Source organism: Lygodium microphyllum, chromosome 17 (assembly GCF_053477565.2).
Source record: "Lygodium microphyllum isolate KBCC chromosome 17, Lygodium_microphyllum_v1.1.10, whole genome shotgun sequence".
In the NCBI taxonomy this organism is placed as follows: domain Eukaryota; kingdom Viridiplantae; phylum Streptophyta; class Polypodiopsida; order Schizaeales; family Lygodiaceae; genus Lygodium; species Lygodium microphyllum.
In genome coordinates, this window is record NC_141151.1 from 108655790 (window position 1) to 108677714 (window position 21925).

Consider the following 21925-nt stretch of genomic DNA (forward strand, 5'->3'; position numbering starts at 1 on the left):
TGCTTGCTTGTGGTTCACTACTGGCGTGTATACTACACAAGTAGCTTGATGTTGGGAGCTCTTGGTACCACTTCAGATTTCCTCCCTGGCCTAGTATATTCAAAAATTGAGATGTCACAAGGTTTGCCAAGGAAAGGGTCTCTCCATAACAGATCCCTTGGATTTTTCTAGTGTCTCCTTTTATTTGGTCGTGCTTGCCAACGAAGTCTGATAGCTAATCACAATTGGTTATTGAAAAGCCTGAAAAAAAGATGATGATCAAGCTTGAAAGTTTAGGATTATTAATTCTCTGTAGGGCAAAGATCTTTGGAAATATAAAGTAGTAGGAGAGAAGGAACCGCATCTCCCATTGAAAGGGATCCAACATGTGAAGAGATCAAGGCATGGAAGTTGGAGCAAGAAAGCTTGTGAAGTTATGCAACAGTTGTTCATTGTTTTAGTGATTATAAATCCACTTGAAGGACAAGGCATGGATTTGCATGGGGCACAAGATGATGGCGACTTTGTTTTAGTCATTTTAAATAGCTTGAAGGACAAGGCATGGACTCACAAGAGGACACAAGGTTTTTGTGTTTGATTTGACAAGTTGGCATGCGCCATGTGATAGATGATGGAGTGACCTGGCCATCCAAAATGTGTAGCAGATATCACATGAGATTAGTTGACCGGGAGGATCCTCTACAAATGTGGTTAGGGATATAATCACATGTGGGAATGTTTCAAAGGCTAAAAACGTCAGCCACTTTATATGCTACATACAAGAGAAAAGAGGATCTGCCATCTTTTTGTATTGATGGGTTGGAGGGGCTTAATGAAGAGTTTGGGATACCAGCCATAAATATACTCGTGTAAAGAAAACACAAGCAATGAAAATATCTTCATTCAATCCTAGTGTACATAGGTTTAATTAAGGTTAGATATCTTGTTGTGAGATTTGGTTTTAATGGATATGCAGGTCACCTATATCCATATATGGTGTAAGTCATTCAGAATGGGAAATCAATTGTTTTGAGGAGGCTATTGATTTGGACACTCTGAGGTAGGCATGATTTAGAAAATGGTTGCATTAAATGTGAACACAATGTGGGAGTTGGTACCACTGCGTACCAGCAAGAACTTAGAAGGCTATCTGGTAAGTGGGTTTACATAGTTAACCATAATTCAAAGGGATATTCTCCTTCTCCATTTGGCCCTTCTTATTTGGTTCTTCCCCTCCCCCTTCTGAAAATCCCAAAAAATCACCACCATGAACTAGTAGAAGACACCATTGTAAAGGTTTTGGTGATTATGCCACCTCCATCATGTTGGTCCTTACGTGCTTGCGCAAAGATCAAAGGTACTAGTTTCTCTTATGTCAACCTAAAACATGATTTTGAGGTAAGCAAGCAAGAAAGAAGATATCATTCTTGGGGCAAGGAAGATGGATATGCAATGTGCTTGGCATGTCATTTAATTTGAGCTATTTCAAGATGCTCATTCTTGTTTATCTGATCCATTAAATTAGGTTATTTGCTTCTGATGTACAACTTCTAGGATGACACATTTAAAGAATGTGTGAGTCTCATAAAGGCTTTGCAAAGCACATAGACTTTGTAAAACAACAATAATAAATAAAAGAGTGACTTAGCTCGGTGACCCAAACAAAATCTCACCTTACCATTACTATCTTGCTTGAAGACTGCCATGTGGGAAATCATGTAGTCCATCAATCTCATGTTGTGGGAAAAAGACTATACATTCTCTATCATAGTTATGTGAAACGGCACTTAGGAAGGGGTGAAACACCGAAACAATTTCAAAATCTCTTGAAACATGTTTCCTAGACCGAAATGTTTCATAATCTCGAAATGGCACCATGTGGTGAAGGGAGAAGCCCAAGTGGAAGTACGAGCAAGTGGAAGCAAGAGAGGTGTGAGTTGTGGCAGATGAAGCAAGAGAGCAAGAGAGACTCAAGATGTGGAAACTCAATAGTCACAATGTGTGACCGGCCTTCCCTTTATTCAAATGTCATTGAAAGAATAAAGAATGAAGAGATAGTGATTAGCGCTTGCCGCCTGCAGTGTGTAGGTGTGGGTATTGTCAGTGTAGTACTATACACGGGTGGCTAGGCACATGTGCCTTTACCCTTAACAACCTTCCACTTAAAGACGAATGTGCCTCGAGCGAAGAGGGAACAAGGAAAAAAAGACAATGTGTACATGGAGTGCAACAGGATGAGGAATAGAGGTTATCTCATCCAATGCCCATTAACTTCCTAAGAAAGGCAAAATGCTACTGAGAGACTTTTCGTGAGCAGATCTATAGGATTTTGGTCAATTGAGATCTTGACAAGGTCAACAGACTTGTCCTCAACGACCTCTCTGATAAAGTGGTACCACATCTTAATGTGTTGTGTCTTTGCATGGAAGACCAGATTCTTGGCTAACTAGATAGCACTCATAGAATCCGAATATAGTGTAGGGACCACGTTAGTCATACCAAGGTTTGCCACTAGACGGCCTAACTAGAGAACCTCCTTGCAAGCCTCAATGGCTGCAACATACTTGGCCTCTGTGGTAGAGAGGGCAGTGCATTTTTGCACCCTAGACATCCAAGAAACAACACCCCTAGCAAAGGTAAACACATAGCTAGAGGTGGATTTCCTACTATTTGCATATCTTGTATAATCAAAGGCAGTGTATCCCACGACTCCTGTATCCTAGCTACCATAACATATGCATATATCTACTGTGCCCTTCAGGTATCTTATGATATCCTTGACTGTATCTCAATGTTGCTTGCCAGGTGTAGCCATATAGCGTGCCACAACTCCCACTGCAAAAGCTATGTCAAGACGAGTGGCTATCATGGTATATATCAAATTGTCCATTGCGGATACATAAGGGATCTTGGCCATCTTGGCCTTTTGCTCATCAGACTGTGGAAAATTGGCCTGGCTTAACTTCACATGAGAAGGCAAAGGACAACCAATAGGCTTAACATCTTGCATATGAAACCACTCAAGGATCCTTTTGGATATACTCCTATGACAAGTAAAGGAGCCCCTGAGAGCAGTCGTGTAATGCGTATCCCAAGAGTATGTGAGGCCTGTCCCATGTCTTTCATCTCAAAGCTCTTCTTAAGCTGACTTTTTAGGGCATCCAGCTCATTAGGAGCTCTCCTAGCAATCAACACCTTATCCACATAGAGTGTTAAAATCAAAAGGCTGCTATCACAAGCCTTCCTGTATAAACACAGATCCATATCACTACGTGTATAGCCCTGTGAAGGCATAAAAGCATCAAACTTGTGGTATCGTTCCCTAGGTGCCTGCTTAAGGCCATAAAAGCTCTTTCTCAATTTGTATACTAGATGTTCCCTGCCTTTTTCCTCAAAGCCCTTAGGCTGCTGCATATAAATCCTCTCATGAAAGTCCCTATGTAAAAAAACCGTCTTAACATCCATTTGATAAAGATCTGGATCTAACTGAGCAACCAATGCTAGTACTAGAAGTAGGGTAGTCATCTTGACTACAGGAGAAAAATCTTCCTCGAAGTTAACACCATGCTCCTGTTTAAAACCCTTAGCAACCAATCTGACCTTATAGGAAGACTTGGGATATCCAGGGATACTCTTCAACTTGTACACCCACTTGCATGGCAATGCATGCTTTCCACCAGGCAAAGGAACCAACTCCCACGTATGATTTTTCTGTAAAGAGTCAAACTTTGACTGTATGATCCTCTCCCAAGAGTGATTATCACCACAATGCATGACCTCATCATAAGTGAGAGGCTCACTTGTATCTGTCACCATCACATAATCAATGGAGGGCTCAAACCGCTCAGGACATCTGGCTCTAGCAGAGCTTTTCAAGGCAGGTTGAGGAGCCTGCACGTTCTATCTAACATCATGGTTATGGGCCATTGGAGCATCAGCTGCTAGTGGAGGCTGTCTAGTTGGCTGTATAGGAGAAAAAGCCTCCTCCTAAAATATAACCCTATGTATCTCGACTATTCGCTCATGTTGCTTATGCATCTTTTCCTCATGGAAAGCTACACCATGGCTGCGGATGACTGTCTGAGCCTGTGGATCCCATAGGCAATAGCACCTCCCACTTGCATCCCCATAACCAAGAAAGATGCATTTCACGGACTTAGGATCTAACTTTGTGTGCTTGTCCTTGGGTACATGGCAGAAATTCTCACAACCAAAGACACACAAATGAGCATACGAGGGAGGTTTTCTAGACCACACATTCTCTGCAACCCAAAAGTTAATAGTACTGCAAGGAGATCGATTGATTAAGTGTACAATAGTAGTTGCTGTCTCAACCCAAAACTGTTGTGGTAAGCCTCTCTGGCTAAACATACTATCGACTCTTTCCTGTATTGTCCTATTCATGCACTCAGCCATACCATTTTGGGGTGGGGTATACGGGGCAGTCAACTGACGCTTAATACACCTCTCATTGCAAAAATGCTCAAAGGCTTTAGAGACATACTTATCCCCATTATCTGACCGTAGGCATTTCAGCCTATACCCAGGCTGGTTCTCAACCAATGCAAGCCAATGCTGAAAAGTAGCCAAAACATCAGATTTTAACTTTATGGAATATGCCCAAGCCTCATGTGAGTAATCATCAATGAATGTGACAAGGTACTTTGCACCTGCTAATGATTGACAGGGCATAGGTCCACAGGCATCAGAATGAACAAGAGGCAGAGTTCTAGACTTCTTATGCATACTACGTGTCTGTCTGCCATACAAACAATGATCACATGACTCAAAATACTTACAGTCAAGGGACGGAAGATATTGCAAATGAGTAAGTATTTTCATTCCCTTTTAAGGACATGTGTCCAAGGCAAGGATGCCAAAGAGATACATATGAAACTACAGCAACAGACAAAATATGATCTACGGATCCAGATACAACCAAGGGATATAAAGTGCTAGACTTGGCACCATGTGCCAAAACAAGGTTCCCACGGGTGAGCTTCCAAGAAGAATCCCCAAAGGAAACAAAGTAATCATCATCATCTAGTGTGCCAGCAGAGATAAGGCTCTTCATAAGAGCCGGTACATGTCGAACATTATGCAAAGTAAACATATTGCCTGAACCAAGCTACAGCCAGATATCACCAATATCCGACTGAACCAAACTGCAGCTGGATATCACCAATATCAACTATCTGCAATGCCAAGTCATTTCCCAAATGGATAGATCCAATTATATTGCGATAGGAGTGGAACCACTCTCTATGAGGGATGTTACATTAATAAATGTAACTTATGGGTCCGGGGGCGTTGGGCACTTGAACGGGGTCAAGGGGAGCCTCGAGAGTAAGTGAGTCTAAGGATAGTATGACTCACCTGAAGCTGATGGTTGGTAGTCGGATCAGGATGAGGAAGCTAGGAACCTTCTAGGCGAGGCTGGGTGGTGAATCGAACAATCTCTCTCGTGCTGTTGGGACTATGGATCAGAGGGGGCACTTAACTAAATCTCCGACATCAAAACAGGCATTATCTTACATTGGTATCAGAGCATTGATAGTTGGAAAGAGGATTAGAGTCATGATTGATGACTTTGCCACCCACAATTTCATAAATTATGCACTTGTCAAAAAATTGAAACTTCCCCAATAAAAGAGTGAGCATCAATATGTTGTTCGTATGATGCAAGGTTAGGATAATAAAATATGGGATACAATGGCATCCAATTTGGAAATTGAGATCCAAGGATATAAAGATAAGCTTGATTTCCAAATTATGAATATGAAAAGAGCCGATATTGCTTTAGGGAGGGAGTGGCTATGGGGATTGGAACCATCCTTGAAACGTAGTTATCATCATAATACACTGAAATTTGAAAGGGATGGCAAGACTTTTGTGATTCAAGGTGAACATGAAGTATCTGATAACCCTTTGTTGTGTTCCATTGAAGTTTAGAAGCTGATAAAGAAGGAAGCTTGTGAGGTATATATGTTATGGTCCTTTCCTGTACAGGACACTTTTACTTTTTGTTATATAAAGCAACAATTTTCTTATGTTTGTGAGTTGAATGTAAGTAATGAATTAAGTGGTTTGTTAGATGAATTTAAAGATGTGTTTCCTTCTGATTTACCAAGTGGCCTTCCATCAGATAGGGGTGATGTAAATCACCCAATTGACATAGATAGGGATACACATCCTATTTCTAAACCACCTTATAAGCTAAGTGAAACACAGCACCAAGAAGTCAAAAGACAAATTAAGGATTACCTTGATAAAGGATTTATACAACCCAGCAATTCACCTTGGGCTTCGCCAAATTTATTGGTGAAGAAAAAAGATGGTTCTATGCAACTTTGTGTTGATTATAGAGCACTTAATAAAATAACGGTGAAGAATAAATTTCCTATGCCCAGAATGGAGGATCTTTTTGATCAACTACAAGGGGCAAAATTATTCACAAAGATAGACTTAAGATCAGGCTATCACCAAGTAAGAATTAAGGCATAGGATGTTCCTAAGACGGCATTTCGTACTAGATATGGGCATTATGATTTTTTGGTGATGCCTTTTGGCCTCACTAATACACCAGCTACTTTTATGAAGCTGATGAATAGTATGTTACGGCCCTATCTAGAACACTTTGTAGTAGTCTTCTTGGATGATATCTTGATCTTTAGTAAAGCAAGAGAAGAACATTTGGAACACTTACGGTTAGTATTCCAATTGTTAAAAACATATTCCCTTTATGCAAAGAAAACTAAATGTGAATTCTTCGCACAAGAGGTCAAATATTTGGGGCATATTATCTCGAAAGAGGAAATCAAGATGGATCCAGAAAAAGTCAGGGCAATTATGGAATGACCATCTCCAAGGAACCTGGAAGAGCTGCAGATCTTCCTAGGTTTATCTGGATTTTATCGTAGATTCATTCAAGATTATGCCAAGATAGCTGTTCCAATGACGGACCAGCTTAAAGGGAAAGAGAAGAGCTTTAATTGGGGAACAGACCAAAACGAAAGTTTTCAAAAACTTAAGGTAGCTATTGCTACAGCCCCAGTACTATTAATTGTGGATCCCAATAAACCATTTGTGGTTGAAGGTGATGCCAGTGATAGGGCAGTAGGTGTGGTCTTATTACAAGAAGGTCGACTGGTTGCTTTTGAAAGCAAGAAATTAAACCGTGCGAAATTGAATTATTCTGTTTATGAGAGGGAGCTGTATGCAATAGTACATGCAATGAAGAAATGGAGGCACTATTTGTACGGTGCCAAAATTTTGATATTGTCCGATCATGAAAGCATTAAGTGGCTTAATGACCAACCGGATCTACAAGGGCATAAAGCCAGATGGGCCGAACTCCTCCAAGAGTTTGACTATGAAATAAGGTATAGAAAGGAAAAGTACAATATAGTGGCTGATGCACTCAGCAGAATGCCCATCATAAATGAATTGAGTTTTACTCAGTTCACTTCCGATTTACTTGAATCCTTAAAAGGGAAATGCCAAGTTGATCCGGCATATTCCAACATATGGGAAGCAATAAAAAATGGGGATCCAAATGGAAGAGCCTTCATTAAGGAAGGAATATCTAAGGATGTTCAACAAGGAAATGGAGCATCAGGGGTTGCTCAAATGGGATTCAAGTGGAAGAGCTTTACCATTGATAATGGTTATTTACTCTACAAGGGTAGGGTATGTGTCCCAAAAGATGAAGAAATAAGGCGCCAGATACTCTTTGAGTGTCATGATACCCCTAGTGTGGGACATCCAGGAGTTAATAAGACTTATAGAAAAAAAAGGCAATTCTATTGGCTTGGAATGAATAAGGACGTCCTTGAGTATGTGGTCAAATGTAATAAATGCTAGGTTAATAAAGCTGAAAGATTGAAAATGGGAGGACTTCTCCACCCATTAGAGATTCCTTCGGGAAATGGGAGAGTATCTCCATGGACTTTATTGTCTCATTACCCAGAACACAGAGGGGGCACAACTTTGTGTGGGTGATTGTGGATAGGTTAACCAAAATGGCTAGGTTTATTCCAACTTCAACTGATGTTAAAACACCAGAATTGGCTAGATTGTTCATAGAGAACATATATCGATTGTATGGCCTTCTGGTAAATATAGTTTCTGATCGAGATAGAAAATTTGATAGTCAATTTTGGCATGTTGTATTTAGGAAGTTGGATACCAAACTTAGCATGAGTACGGCGGAGCACCCACAAACTGATGGGCAAACTGAAAGGGTAAATCAAATTCTTGAAGATATGCTCAGGGCATATGTAAGTAAAAGGCAAACTAATTGGGAAGAGTATCTACCGATAGCAGAGTTTGCATATAATAGTGCCAAGCACTCTTCCATTGGATATAGTCCATTTATGCTAATGTATGGGTTTCAGCCCAGAGTTGCTCATGCAGTAGGATTGCATAAGATAAAGGTTCAGGCAGCCAAGGACTTATTGGAGGATATGAATAACATGTTAAAATTTGCTCAAGAAAATATTAAGAAAGCTCAAAATCGAGCTAGAGCTTATGTAGATCCTCACCGAAGAGACATCTCCTTTGAAGAAGGAGAATTGGTCTATCTTAAGGTGCCTAAACAAACTAAAACCATGAAAACGGGACGATGTCCAAAGCTGTCACCTAGGTATTGTGGTCCTTTCACAATACTTAAAAGGGTGGGAGAACAGGCTTACAAGCTCCAACTACCTATTGGTAGTAAAACACATTCAGTTTTTCACGTAAGTAAGCTAAGAAAGAAGCTGGGTGATATGGATAATCTAATCTTGAATGATAATATTGAGGAGCTATTAGATGACCAATCTAATCCACATGAACCAGAAAGAAATTTAAATGTTCGTAACAGACGAACAAGGAACACTATTTATCAAGAATATCTGGTCAAATGGAAAGATTGTTCAGAAGAAAGCTCAACATGGGAGCGAGTAAGTACTTTAAGGAAAAGGTTTCCCAATTTACAGTTGGACCTTTCAAGTATCGTTTTCGAGGATGAAACTGATTCTTAAGGGGAAGGAAATGTTACATTAATAAATGTAACTTATGGGAGACAAGCGCGAGAGATGACTGTTCGGGGGACTTGGGCACCCGAACGGGGTCAAGGGGAGCCTAGAGAGTGAGTGAGTCTAAGGATAGTATGACTCACCTGAAGCTGACGGCGGCTGGCAGTCGGATCAGGATGAGGAAGCGAGCAACCTTCTAGGCGAGGCTGGGTGGTGAATCGAACAATCTCTCTCGTGCTGTTGGGACTGTCGAGCAGAGGGGCACTTAACTGAATCTCCGACATCAACACAGGCGTTATCGTACAAGGGGTCACATGAAAGGAAGTCCTTGAATCCATCAATCAACATTGAGTAAAACCAGGCAAGGCATCAGTCAGCTGTGAATCATTCAAAGAAAAAGCTGCAAGTATGTAATTATCATCAGAGTCAGGTTGCTGTACTACATTGATCTTTTCGATCTTAAGAGTGGACTTAGCAGGGACAATGCTGCGATCATCAGACTTGTCCTGTGCTTTCCCTTTTCTCTTTTCCTTGTGCTTGTCATTGCACATTTTATGGCACTGCGGCTTGATATGTCCTACTTTTTCATTACAATGGCATGTAAATCAGACTTACGTCCATGAGACTTACTATGAGATTGCCCATGAGACTTAAAATGATACTTCTGCAAGTCTCTACACACCCGTGCATATATAAAAGGCACGATGGCCCTTTATTCCCAACAACCTCCCACCTAAAGGCAATGTCTTAAGAGGAGAAAAGAATTAGCTAAGTCTAGGTATGTACAAAGCTGAAATAAATATATCTATCCAACTCCCATCATCTATCGGCAATGAGCAAACTGTTTTGCTGGAAGACCTTTCGTGAGAAGTTCTGCAAGGTTATCATCTGGATGCACTTTAACAAGCTCAATGCTCTTGCTGTCAAGTATATCTCTAATGAAGTGGTACTTCACCTGTATGTGTTGTCTTTGCATGAAAGACAGGATTCCGTACTAGCATGATAGCGCTCTGACTATCACAATGGAGAACAAGTAACTCTGTGATGCTAAGCTCTCCCACCAGACGTGAAAGCCATAAAGCCTCCTTGCATGCCTCAGTGGCAGCTACATACTCTGCCTCTGTAGTAGACAATGCAACACACTTTTGTAGCGTGGAGATCCAAGAGATTGCTTGACAGATGACTCAGAAGAAGACTATGAGCCAGAAGAAAACAGTCGGGATGGATGAGCACGAGCGATTTTTTTCACCTCCCAGCCTTGCCTAGTATATTGCTGGCCAGACCATCGTGATCCAATTGCCAGCCGTCAAACCTTGGTGAGTCCTACTATTCTTGGACTCTCTTTATTTCTAGGCATCCCTTAACCCCGTTCGGGCGCCCAAAAGCCCGGATGGTCATCCTCGTGCATGTTCCCCTTGATTTACCTTAATGTCACATTAAATATCACTTTAATGTCATATTCAATGTTTGTGACCTTAATGTCACATTAAATATCACTTTAATGTCACATTAATGTCACATTTCCTTCCCCTTAAGAATCGGTTTGGTCCTCGAAAACGATACTTGGAAGGTCTAACTGTAAATTGGGAAACCTTTTCTTTAAAGTACTTACTCGCTCCCATGTTGAGCTTTCTTCGAAACAATCTTTCCACTTAACCAAACATTCTTGATAAATAGTATTCCTTGTTTGTCTATTACGAACATTTAATATTCTTTCTGGTTCATGTGGATTAGATTGGTCATTTAATAGCTCCTCAATGTCATCATTTAAGATTAAATTATCCAAATCACCCAGCTTCTTCCTTAATTTACTTACATGAAAAACTGGATGTATTTTACTGCCAGCAGGTAGTTGGAGCTTGTAAGCCAATTCTCCCACCTTTTTAAGTATTATGAAAGGACCACAATACCTCGGTGAAAGCTTTGGATATTGTCCCTTTTTCATAGTTTTAGTTTGTTCAGGCACCTTAAGATAGACAAATTCTCCTTCTTCAAAGGAGATGTCTCTTCGGTGAGGATCTGCATATGCTCTAGCTCGATTTTGAGCTTTTTTAATATTTTCTTGAGCAAATTTTAACATACTATTCATATCCTCCAAAAAGTCTTTAGCTGCCTGAACCTTTTTCTTGTGCAGTCCTATTGCAAAAGGAGCTCTAGGTTGAAACCCATACATTAACATAAATGGACTATATCCAGTGGAAGAGTGCTTGGCACTATTATATGCAAACTCTGCTATCGGTAAATACTCTTCCCAATTAGTTTGCCTTTTACTTACATATGCCCTAAGCATATCTTCAAGAATTTGGTTAACCCTTTCAGTTTGCCCATCTGTTTGCGGATGATCCGCCGTACTCATGCTAAGTTTAGTGTCCAATTTCCTAAATACCGCACGCCAAAATTGGCTATCAAATTTTCTATCCCAATCAGAAACTATATTTGCCGGAAGGCCATACAATCGGTATATGTTCTCTATGAACAATCTAGCCAATTCTGGTGTTTTAACATCAGTTGAAGTTGGAATGAACCTAGCCATTTTGGTTAACCTATCCACAATCACCCACACAGAGTCAGTCGTACCCCCTCTGTGTTCTAGGTAAAGCAACAATAAAGTCCATGGAGATACTCTCCCATTTTCTCGAAGGAATTTCTAGTGGATGGAGAAGTCCTCCCATTTTCAATCTTTCAGCTTTATTAACCTGGCATTTATTACATTTGACCACATAGTCAAGGACGCTCTTATTCATTCCAAGCCAATAGAACTGCCTTTTAATAAGACTATAAGTCTTATTAACTCCTGGATGTCCCGCGCTAGGGGTATCATGACACTCAAAGAGTATCCGGCGCCTTATTTCTATATCTTTCGGGACACATTCTCTACCCTTGTAGAGTAAATAATCATTATCAATGGTAAAATTCTTCCACTTGAATCCAATTTGAGCAACCCTTGATGCTCCATTTCCTTGTTGAACATCGTCAGATATTCCTTCCTCAGTAGAAGCACTTTCATTTGGATCCCCATTTTTTATTGCTTCCCATATGTTGGAATATGCCGGATCAACCTGGCATTTCCCTTTTAAAGATTCAAGCAAGTTGGAAGTGAACTGAGTAAAACTCAATTCATTAATGATGGGTATACTGCTGAGTGTATCAGCTACTATATTATACTTTCCTTTTCTATATCTTATCTCATAGTCGAACTCTTGAAGGAGTTCGGCCCATCTGGCTTTACGCCCGTGTAAATCTGGTTGATCATTAAGCCACTTAATGCTTTCATGATCCGATAAAATCAAAAGTTTGGCACCGTACAGATAGTGCCTCCATTTCTTCATTGCATGTACTATTGCATATAGCTCCCTTTCATAAACAGAATAATTCTGTTTTGCACAGTCTAATTTCTTGCTTTCAAAAGCAACTGGTCGACCTTCTTGTAATAAGACCGCGCCTATTGCCTTATCACTGGCATCAGCTTCAACCACAAATGGTTTATTGGGATCCACTATTAATAATACTGGAGCTGTAGCAATAGCTACCTTAAGTTTTTGAAAACTTTCATTTTGGTCTGTTCCCCAATTAAAGCTTTTTCCTTTCCCTTTAAGTTGGTCTGTCATTGGAACAACTATTTTGGCATAATCTCGAATGAATGTACGATAAAATCCAGATAAACCTAGGAAGATCTGCAGCTCTTCCAGGTTCCTTGGAGATGGCCATTCAATAATTGCCCTTACTTTTTTTGGATCCATGTTGATTCCCTCTTTCGAGATAATATGTCCCAAATATTTGACCTCTTGTGCAAAGAATTCACATTTAGTTTTCTTCGCATAAAGGAAATGTGTTCTTAACAGTTGGAATACTAATTGTAAGTGTTCCAAATGTTCTTCTCTTGATTTACTAAAGATCAAGATATCATCCAAGAAGACTACTACAAAATGTCCTAGATAGGGCCGTAAAACACTATTCATTAGCTTCATAAAGGTAGCTGGTGCATTAGTGAGGCCAAAAGGCATCACCAAAAAATCATAATGCCCGTATCTAGTACGAAATGCTGTCTTGGGAACATCTTGTGCCTTAATTCTTACTTGGTGATAACCTGATTTTAAATCTATATTTGTGAAGAATTTTGCCCCTTGTAATTGATCAAAAAGATCGTCCATTCTGGGCATAGGAAATTTATTCTTCACCGTTATTTTATTAAGTGCTCTATAGTCAACACAAAGTCGCATAGAACCATCTTTTTTCTTTACCAATAAAATTGGTGAAGCCCAAGGTGAATTACTGGGTTGAATAAACCCTTTATCAAGGTAATCCTTAATTTGTCTTTCAACTTCTTGGTGCTGTGTTTCACTTAACCTATACGGTGGTTTAGAAATAGGGTGTGCATCCTTATTTATGTCAATTGGGTGATTTATATCACCCCTATCTGGTGGAAGGGCACTTGGTAAATCAGAAGGAAACACATCTTTAAAATCATCTAACAAACTACTTAATTCATTATTAACATTCAACTCACAAACATAAGAAAATTGTTGCTTTATATTACAGAAAGTAAAAGTGTTCTGTACAGGAAGAGACCATAACATATATACCTCACAAACTTCCTTCTTTATCAGCTTGTGTACTTCAGTAGAACACAACAAAGGATTATCAGATACTTCATGTTCACCTTGAATGACAAAAGTCTTACCATCCCTTTCAAATTCCAGTATATTATGGTGATAACTACGTTTTAAGGATGGTTCCAATCCCCATAGCCACTCCCTCCCTAGAGCAATATCAGCTCTTTCCATGTTCATAATTTGGAAATCAAGTTTATCTTTATATCCTTGAATCTCAATTTCCAAATTGGATACCATTGTATCCCATATTTTATTGTCTTGGCCTTGCATCATACGAACAACATATTGATGCCCACTCTTTTGTTAGGGAAGTTTCAATTTTTTGACAAGTGCATAATTTATAAAATTATGTGTAGCAAAGTCATCAATCATGACTCTAACCCTCTTTCCAGCTATCAATCTATGTACTCTAAGTAAATCATGTGGCCCAAAAGTAGGCTGCCACATAGAAGTTGACATACAACACTTATGTTGTACATCCATGTGCAAGACCTCTAAAGATTTGTACTCTTCATGCCCCTTTAATTCTAAGGTCTGCACTACATGGATTTATTTTTCTTTTCCCTTGGCCTTGTCCTTATCCTTTCCTTTGTCTTCCCCCTTTTTCTTTTGAGGGCGATTCCAAGCAGCATGGTTAGGGGATAGGCAATTGAAACACAACTTTTCTTTTTTGGCCTTATCAAAGTCATCAGGACTTAACTTTGGCCTCACATATGGTTTCTTTTCAAAAGGTTGTTTTTTACCCTTAAAGAATGGCATTTTTCTTTTAAATTTTTCCACAAATTTTGAGGTTTCCAATTCCTTAGACTTGGGCTCCATATCAGTGAGACTAGTGAGTGTACCTGGATGCACATTATCTTCATTGATTAATGCAAATTTAATTGCCTCTTCCAGCGTCTTAGGTGAACTCCTTTTTACTTCCTTTTTACAGGCTTTATCTAGTCCCCTAATGAATCCTCTTGTTTTTTGAAATTCATCTATTCCTTCCAATTTGAGGATTATCTCACGATATTCCTCGAGATATGTCAGCAGGGGTCTTCCCTTTTGTCTGACATAATCCCAATCTTCCCAATTTCTTTCCATTTCATTTTCAGGAAGGAATTCTTTCAAAAAGACGGATTCAAATTGAGCCCAAGTTTCAGGTATTTTATTTGCCTCCTTTAAAGTTCGCCACCACTTATATGCTTTGGGCCCCAAAGTTAAACTAGCCTCCAGTGCTTGGATATGTGGTGGGATATTTTTAAGTTTATGTAAATCTTCCCATTTTTGGAGGAAATTAAAAATTGTATCTTTATTTCTATCTTTTTCCTCCTCGTGAAACTGAGGGGGTTTTATATTCTTTAGAACTGGATTATCCCTCAATGTATGGTGGGGTTCCTTAGGATCTCGCATAGTCACATCTAAATCTTTCGATGAAGATGGGACACCCAAGGTTTCTATCTTATTTTTATCTCTTTCTAACAATAAAGTTAATTGAGATTTTATTTCAGTAAGTGTTTGGGTTAAAAATTCCATTTGAACCCCCTGAGCTTGCACACGAGCAGTAAGATCATCAAATTGCTCTCGTGCAGCAAAAAATTCTTCCCACTGTTATTCTTGCATCTCTAGTTCATGGGGATCTACCATAGGGTGGTCCCCAGAACTAGAACCTTTCATTACTCTCTCTTTTCCTTTTTCTGCCATTAATACATTGGAATTGGAAAGCAAAGATAAGAAATTTGCATACAAAGTAAAGTACTTCCCTGATTTTAATGGCAGGCAGTTGTTGTTGGTTTGTAAATAAACCCAAAGAGTAAGGAACAAATTTTATCGCCCGAACAAAGTCGGTCACACCGGAAATGGAGCTTCTTTGCAGAAACAACTAGTATTCAACCCCCTTCTTAATAATCACGCAGGCCATCAATGCTTCTTTCCGGAACTTGTTCTCTGCTGAGCTTGTACTTGTGATGCAAGTGCAATCGAGGCTGGTGAGAAAAATTCCAAAACGTGCAGTCGACTGATCACACATGCATCAGAAAATAGCTTTAGTCTTAGCCTGCGAAAAGGGGAAAAAAAACGTGTGGTCCGTTGGTGCGTTTTCAGACAGGCTCACGCCAGGATTCGATGGCGCACTATCCAACATACGGTGTTCGATGTGAAAGATAGCTTCCCCTCCATAAATTACGTGACGTAGATAATCGTCATGTCAAATTTTACGTGACGTGTCACCAAGCACTTTAGACCAGCGGCTTCACGGGTTGACGAGGCAAGACCCGTCGATTGAAACAAATAGCGGGGCGACTGAAACCCGTCGATTGAAACGAACCATGACCCGTCGACTGAAACGAACTGCGAGACCCGTCAACTTTGCCTTTTCGTTGAAGAACTTCATAGATCCACACGACTAGACCCGTCGGCTCTGATACCAATGATAGATGACTCAGAAGAAGACTATGAGCCAGAAGAAAACAGTCGGGATGGATGAGCACGAGCGATTTTTTTCACCTCCTAGCCTTGCCTAGTATATTGCTGGCCAGACCATCGTGATCCAATTGCTAGCCGTCAAACCTTGGTGAGTCCTACTATTCTTGGACTCTCTTTATTTCTAGGCACCCCTTAATCCCGTTCGGGCGCCCAAGAGCCCGGACGGTCATCCTCGTGCGTGTTCCCCTTGATTTATCTTAATGTCACATTAAATATCACTTTAATGTCACATTCAATGTTTGTGACCTTAATGTCACATTAAATATCACTTTAATGTCACATTAATGTCACACTGCTCCTCTTGTGAAAGTAAACACATACCTAGAAGTGGACTTCTTGTAGTCCGCATGACCATCATAGTTTGCATCCGTAAAGCCAACAACAGATGCCTTCTGCTTTTCAAAGCAGATGCACAACTTCTTTGTGTCTTTGAGGTATCTCATAATACCTTTCACTGCATCCCAATGCTTTTTGCCAGGGGTTGCCATGTATCTGCTAACCACTCCCATTGCAAAAGCAATGTCAGGACATGTAGCAACCATAGTATACATCAAACTGTCAATAGCTGAAGCATATGGTATCTTGGCCATTTCAGCCTTCTCATCATCAGATGTAGGGTTGTCCTCTACACTGAGTTTCACATATGGAGGCAATGGAACCCCAATTGTTTCCCCCCCCCTCCATATTGAAACGCTGCAAAACTTTGGAGATATACTCCTGCTGAGATAGATAGAGTAATCCTTTCGATCTATCTCTGAGTATTCACATGCCAATAATGTGATTTGCATCACCTAGATCCTTCATGTTAAAGCTGCCATGAAGACTTTGCTTCAATGAATCCAAGGCATGAGTATCCCTGCCAGCAATCAGCATGTCATCTACATACAAAACCAAGATAATCAGGCTGGTGTACAAGCAATGATCCACTTGACTTCTATGAAAGCCTTGGGAGTGCATGAATGTATCAAACTTATGATACCATTCTCTTGGTGCTTGTTTCGGCCCATACAAACTCCTTTTGAGTTTACATACAATTTTTTCCTTCCCTTGTTCAACAAACCATTCAGGCTGCTGCATATAAATGTCTTCATGCAGATCACCATGTAAAAACGTAGTCTTTACATCCATCTGTATGAGCTCCATATCCTCAACTGCAACCAAGCCCAAAATGGTTCTCAATGTAGTCATCTTGACTACATGAGAGAAAATCTCATCAAAGTCAATTCCATGCTCCTACTTGTACCCCTTTGCAACCAATCTTGCTTTGTACTTGGGTGAGGAACTAGAAGTGACCTTCATTTTGTAAACCCATTTGCATGGAAGGGTTTTCTGCCCTTTAGGTAATTGCACGAAGTCCCAAGTGCCATTTTTTTCAAGAGATTCTATCTGTGATAGCATGGCTTTATACCATTTCTTGCTGTCCTGTCTGTCCATTACTTCCTTGAAGCAAGATGGTTCACCACAGTTTGTCAACATGACATACTCAGCCACATTAATTGCACCAGGAACAAATCTGTCAGGTTGTCTAGTAGCCCTAGATGATCTCTCAACCCAATGGTCATTGTTTGTTGGCTGTTCTTGCAAATTTCCATTTTTAGCATGCTGTCCTGGCATTTCAACCTACAAATCGGCATTAACAGCTTGCTGTCTTGGCTGTTCCTGCACATGTAGTGGCTCATTTTCATGGGCAATAGCTGGCTGATCATTTCGAGCACCATTTCCTGCAATTACAGGTTCATTTACAGCAGGTATTTGCTGCTGTACAGTGGGCACATTTTGCTATCCAAAAGGTATTTCTTCCCGGAATACAACCCTACGGACCTCCTCAGTCTTTTCGGGTTGTTTGTGCATGCGATCTTCCCGGAAGATAATATCATTGCTACGTACTATTTTCCTTTTCTCGAGATCCCATAATTTATACCCCATTTCACCCTCGTCACCATATCCTAGGAAAATGCATTTACAGGACTTTGGCTTAAGTTTGCTGCGTTTTTCTTTACGAATGTGCACAAAAGCCTCGCAGCCAAACACTTTCAGATGAGCATATGAAGGTGGCTTGCCCGACCACCCTTCTTGGGGAACTCCCCCCCCAAAGACCTGTTTGGTGACTGATTAATTAAGTGAATAGCTGTCATAACAGCCTTTGCCCAAAAACCATGGGGTAATGTAGCATGAGACAGCATCGTACGGACCTTATCTTGTATGGTCCGATTCATACGCTTTGCAACTCCATTTTGGGGTGGATTATGAGGGGCAGTGAGCTCTCTCTTTATCCCTTTGCTGTCACAAAATGCTTGAAAGGCTTTGGACACATATTCCTTACCATTGTCAGAGTGAAGATACTTAAGTGTCTTATCTGTTTGATTTTCAGCCCAATGCCAAGAATTTTTTAAACTTGTCAAGCACTTCATCCTTGCTACGAATAGGGTAAACCCATACTTTTCGTGTAGCATCATCGACAAAGGTGACAAAATATTTCTTTTCCCCTAAAGATAATCCTATCATTTGACATACATCTGAATGCACTAACTCTAGAGGAGAAGATTTCAAAGAAAGAGACTTTTTGTGAGAAGTCTGTGCATGTTTGCCATAAATACAATGATCACAGTGCTCAAAATTAGCATAACGAAAACAAGGCAAGTAACCCAAATGAGAAAGCACTTTCATTCGTGTTTGACTCGTGTGTCCCAACCGGCCATGCCACAAAGAAACACTTGGCTGCTCGATCACGGCAACAACATGGTCACGCACACTAGATATATGAAGTGGATACAACGTATCACTCTTGCAACCTCTGGCAATGACCCTAGATCCCTTATAGATCTTCCATTTTCCATCACCAAAGGTGGTATGAAAACCATTATCATCTAGCTGCCCTGTACTAATCAAGCTCTTCTTGAGCTGAGATACATGTCGTACATGCTAAAGTGTAAAGACAGAGCCATGCTGAAATTGTAACTGCACACTGCCAATACCTGCAATCTCACATGCATAGTTGTTCCCACGATGGACAACACCATGTCGACCCCCTGTATAGGTGGAAAACCACTCACGATGAGGGGTGACATGAAAGGAAGCACCTGAATCAAGAATCCAGGTATGCATGTCATCATCTGTATCTGCAAGTAGAGCATGTGCACCAAAATGTGAAGAGACAGAGTATATCACTCCCACTGTCACTGTCATGAGTGACTACATTCACCTCTTCAATTTTTACACTGCTCTTCTTAGGCTGACTGTCTTTCTTCTCTTCCTTGCAATCATCTGTCTTCTTGCCTTTTCCTTTCTCTTTTTTCCATTTGTAGCAGTCATGTTTAAAGTGACCCTTCTTGCCACAATGATGGCATTCGACATCTTTGCCACGTGATTTACTGCATCCCTTGCCATCATATTTTCCCGTTTATTGTGATATGCCCCTAGTATGCAAAGCATTGGAAGACTTACTGGATGCATTGTTTTGCCGATTCATCTCTTCCATAAGTAGAGCACTCTCTACATCAGCATACAAAAGGATCACATTAGAATTGCTCATAGCAGTCTTGAATGTATCCCAACTCTCTGGTAGAGTGCAAAGCAAGAAAGTAGCCTTAAATTCCTCATCAATCATGAACTTCAAGGCAACCAACTGGCTGAAAATGGAGTTAAACTCACTCAAGTGAGTAGACATTGCTGTACCTTCTTTCATACGCAAATCCATAAGCTTTTTCAGCCAATACACTTTACTTGCAGCACTCTTCTGTGCATACAATTCTTCCAGTCTAGTCCATATAGCATATGCAGAATCCAAACCTTCAATGTTGAAGAGCAAGGCATTAGAAATTGATAGCTCTATGGTTGAGCGTGCAAGCTCATTCAACTCATCCCAATCGTCCTGATCCATCTGTGCAGGCTTTGCCCCTTTAGTTTTGATCGGCTTTGCCTGCTTCTTTTGTAACAGGATATTGTAGCACTGTTTTTGCCACATTGCAAAATTATGTGCGCCTTCAAGCTTCTTTATATGCATCAAATTACTGCTGTCATTGCTGCCAGCCATGGTTTTCAGCCCGTGTGACCAAAAAACGAGTAAATGCAGGCCCAAACTGTCACCCAAGTGACCAAGGTACAAACAAGTACCAATCAGCTATAAATGACCACGCAGAAGTACAGATTTCAGATCTGTAATTAAGTTTTCAGAAGCACCAAACCAAGTGCTACAGCATTATCCAATTGATTATAGCTGTTCCAAAGGGCATGTGCATCACATTACATGAGAAATCCCAAAATTTCAGCTGCAATTTTTGTTGTATATGTACCCACGGGCATAAAATTTGACAGGAACGGTCAAAAGCCCCAAAGTTTTGTGCTCAAAGTGTCAAACACACATCTGCATTTCCTTTGTCATGCATAGGACTGTCCAATTTTGCTAAAATAAAGCAATTGCAGCAAAACCCCCAAATTTTACCAAGTGTTGATGTCCAAATTGTGTGGAATTCAACTTGCATGTACATGAAATGACAAATGTTGCACAAATTTTGCCCAAATCGCAAAAGCCCCAAATTGCACAGGGTCCAATGTGCCTCAATATCGAGAAATTTTGTCAATTTCAGCCCAATTTGTGCATGTACATGAAAAGCCCCAAATGTCGGGGACAAAATGTCACAAATTCTTGCAATTTCTGAGACAAATTTACTTGTCCTGCATCAAATTTCCCAAATCTGGGAAAAGCCCCAAATTTTTGAGCTGATTTTGCACAGATCTGAGATCTTGTGCTTACGCGTGCGAAACCCCATCAGTGGGTGAAAGAAATTAAAAAAAAAGAAGATTGAATTTTAAAAAATTTGACGGGTCAATGGACCCGTCAGTTGTGCACCTGTTCGCCTTTACTCGTATAGTTGGGCCATGCAATCCGCGTCAGCTCACCTGTCCATCCGCCACATGCGCCTCCATGTTGGTCCCCCACTAGACCCTGTCGTTCGCTGGCCTAAAGCCCACGTCGCCCCTGCTAGATTGCCAGCTCGTCACGCGAGCCTCCTGAGCTTCCGCGTATTCTCACTGCCGTTTCCTGTCGCCTGGTCCCTATTGGACTTGCCGCCCAATCGCGAGGACCCGCGCTGGTCTTCTTCACGACCTGTTCGTTGGCTATTTGCACGACTTGTTCATTGGTCTTTTGCATGCGACTTCTTCCTGCGACTATAGCCTCTGGTCAACAGCTTCTCGTCTGTCGGGCTTGCAACTGGCAACTAATGCTTGTGGTTTGAGTAAACCATTGTGGCTCTGATACTAGTTTGTAGGGCGAGGTTAGGCACGGAGATCGAGGTAGACAGTCATTGCACGCTGTGAGAGTGTAAGAGAGCAGAGTAGAGAGTGAACAAGTTTTTCGGTACAATGATGAGTGTACCACTTTAGGTTTTTAGATAGATATATGTATGAAAGTACAATGTGCTAAGGGTGTGTTCACACCCGTGTACATATAAAAGGCACGATGGCCCTTTATTCCCAACACATTATAATAAACGTGCTTGTTGAGGGACATGATAATCGTGGATCTACAAAGCTCATCTAAGTCATTCCATATATCTTGATCTTGACCTTGTGGCTTAATGCTCTTGCATTTGATTGGCCTAATTTGAGATTTCTGCACCAAAACCTGCCAAATTTGGGTCTTCTAATAGCCATAATTGCTGCCATTTAACTTTTTAATGTTGCAAATGGCACTATCATTTGAATGACCAGCCATACTGTAGCAAAAAAAGGCACAATATAGACCAAACACGTTGCTATAATACCTGCAAATAGTCCCAAAACCACTGCCAAAACAAGTTGAAAACAAGAGGTACGGACCAAATAATGAGCTGTCCACAAACTATGACCAAA

At 40.6% G+C, this 21925-nt stretch overlaps 1 protein-coding gene across 8 annotated transcripts in view; it reads left to right on the forward strand.

Annotated features, from left to right (window-relative positions):
• The window catches only part of LOC148022246 (dynein regulatory complex protein 10-like), a 165266-nt gene that overhangs the window by 16700 nt on the left and 126641 nt on the right, over window positions 1-21925 (forward strand). The gene's annotated exons all lie outside the window — the stretch shown is intronic.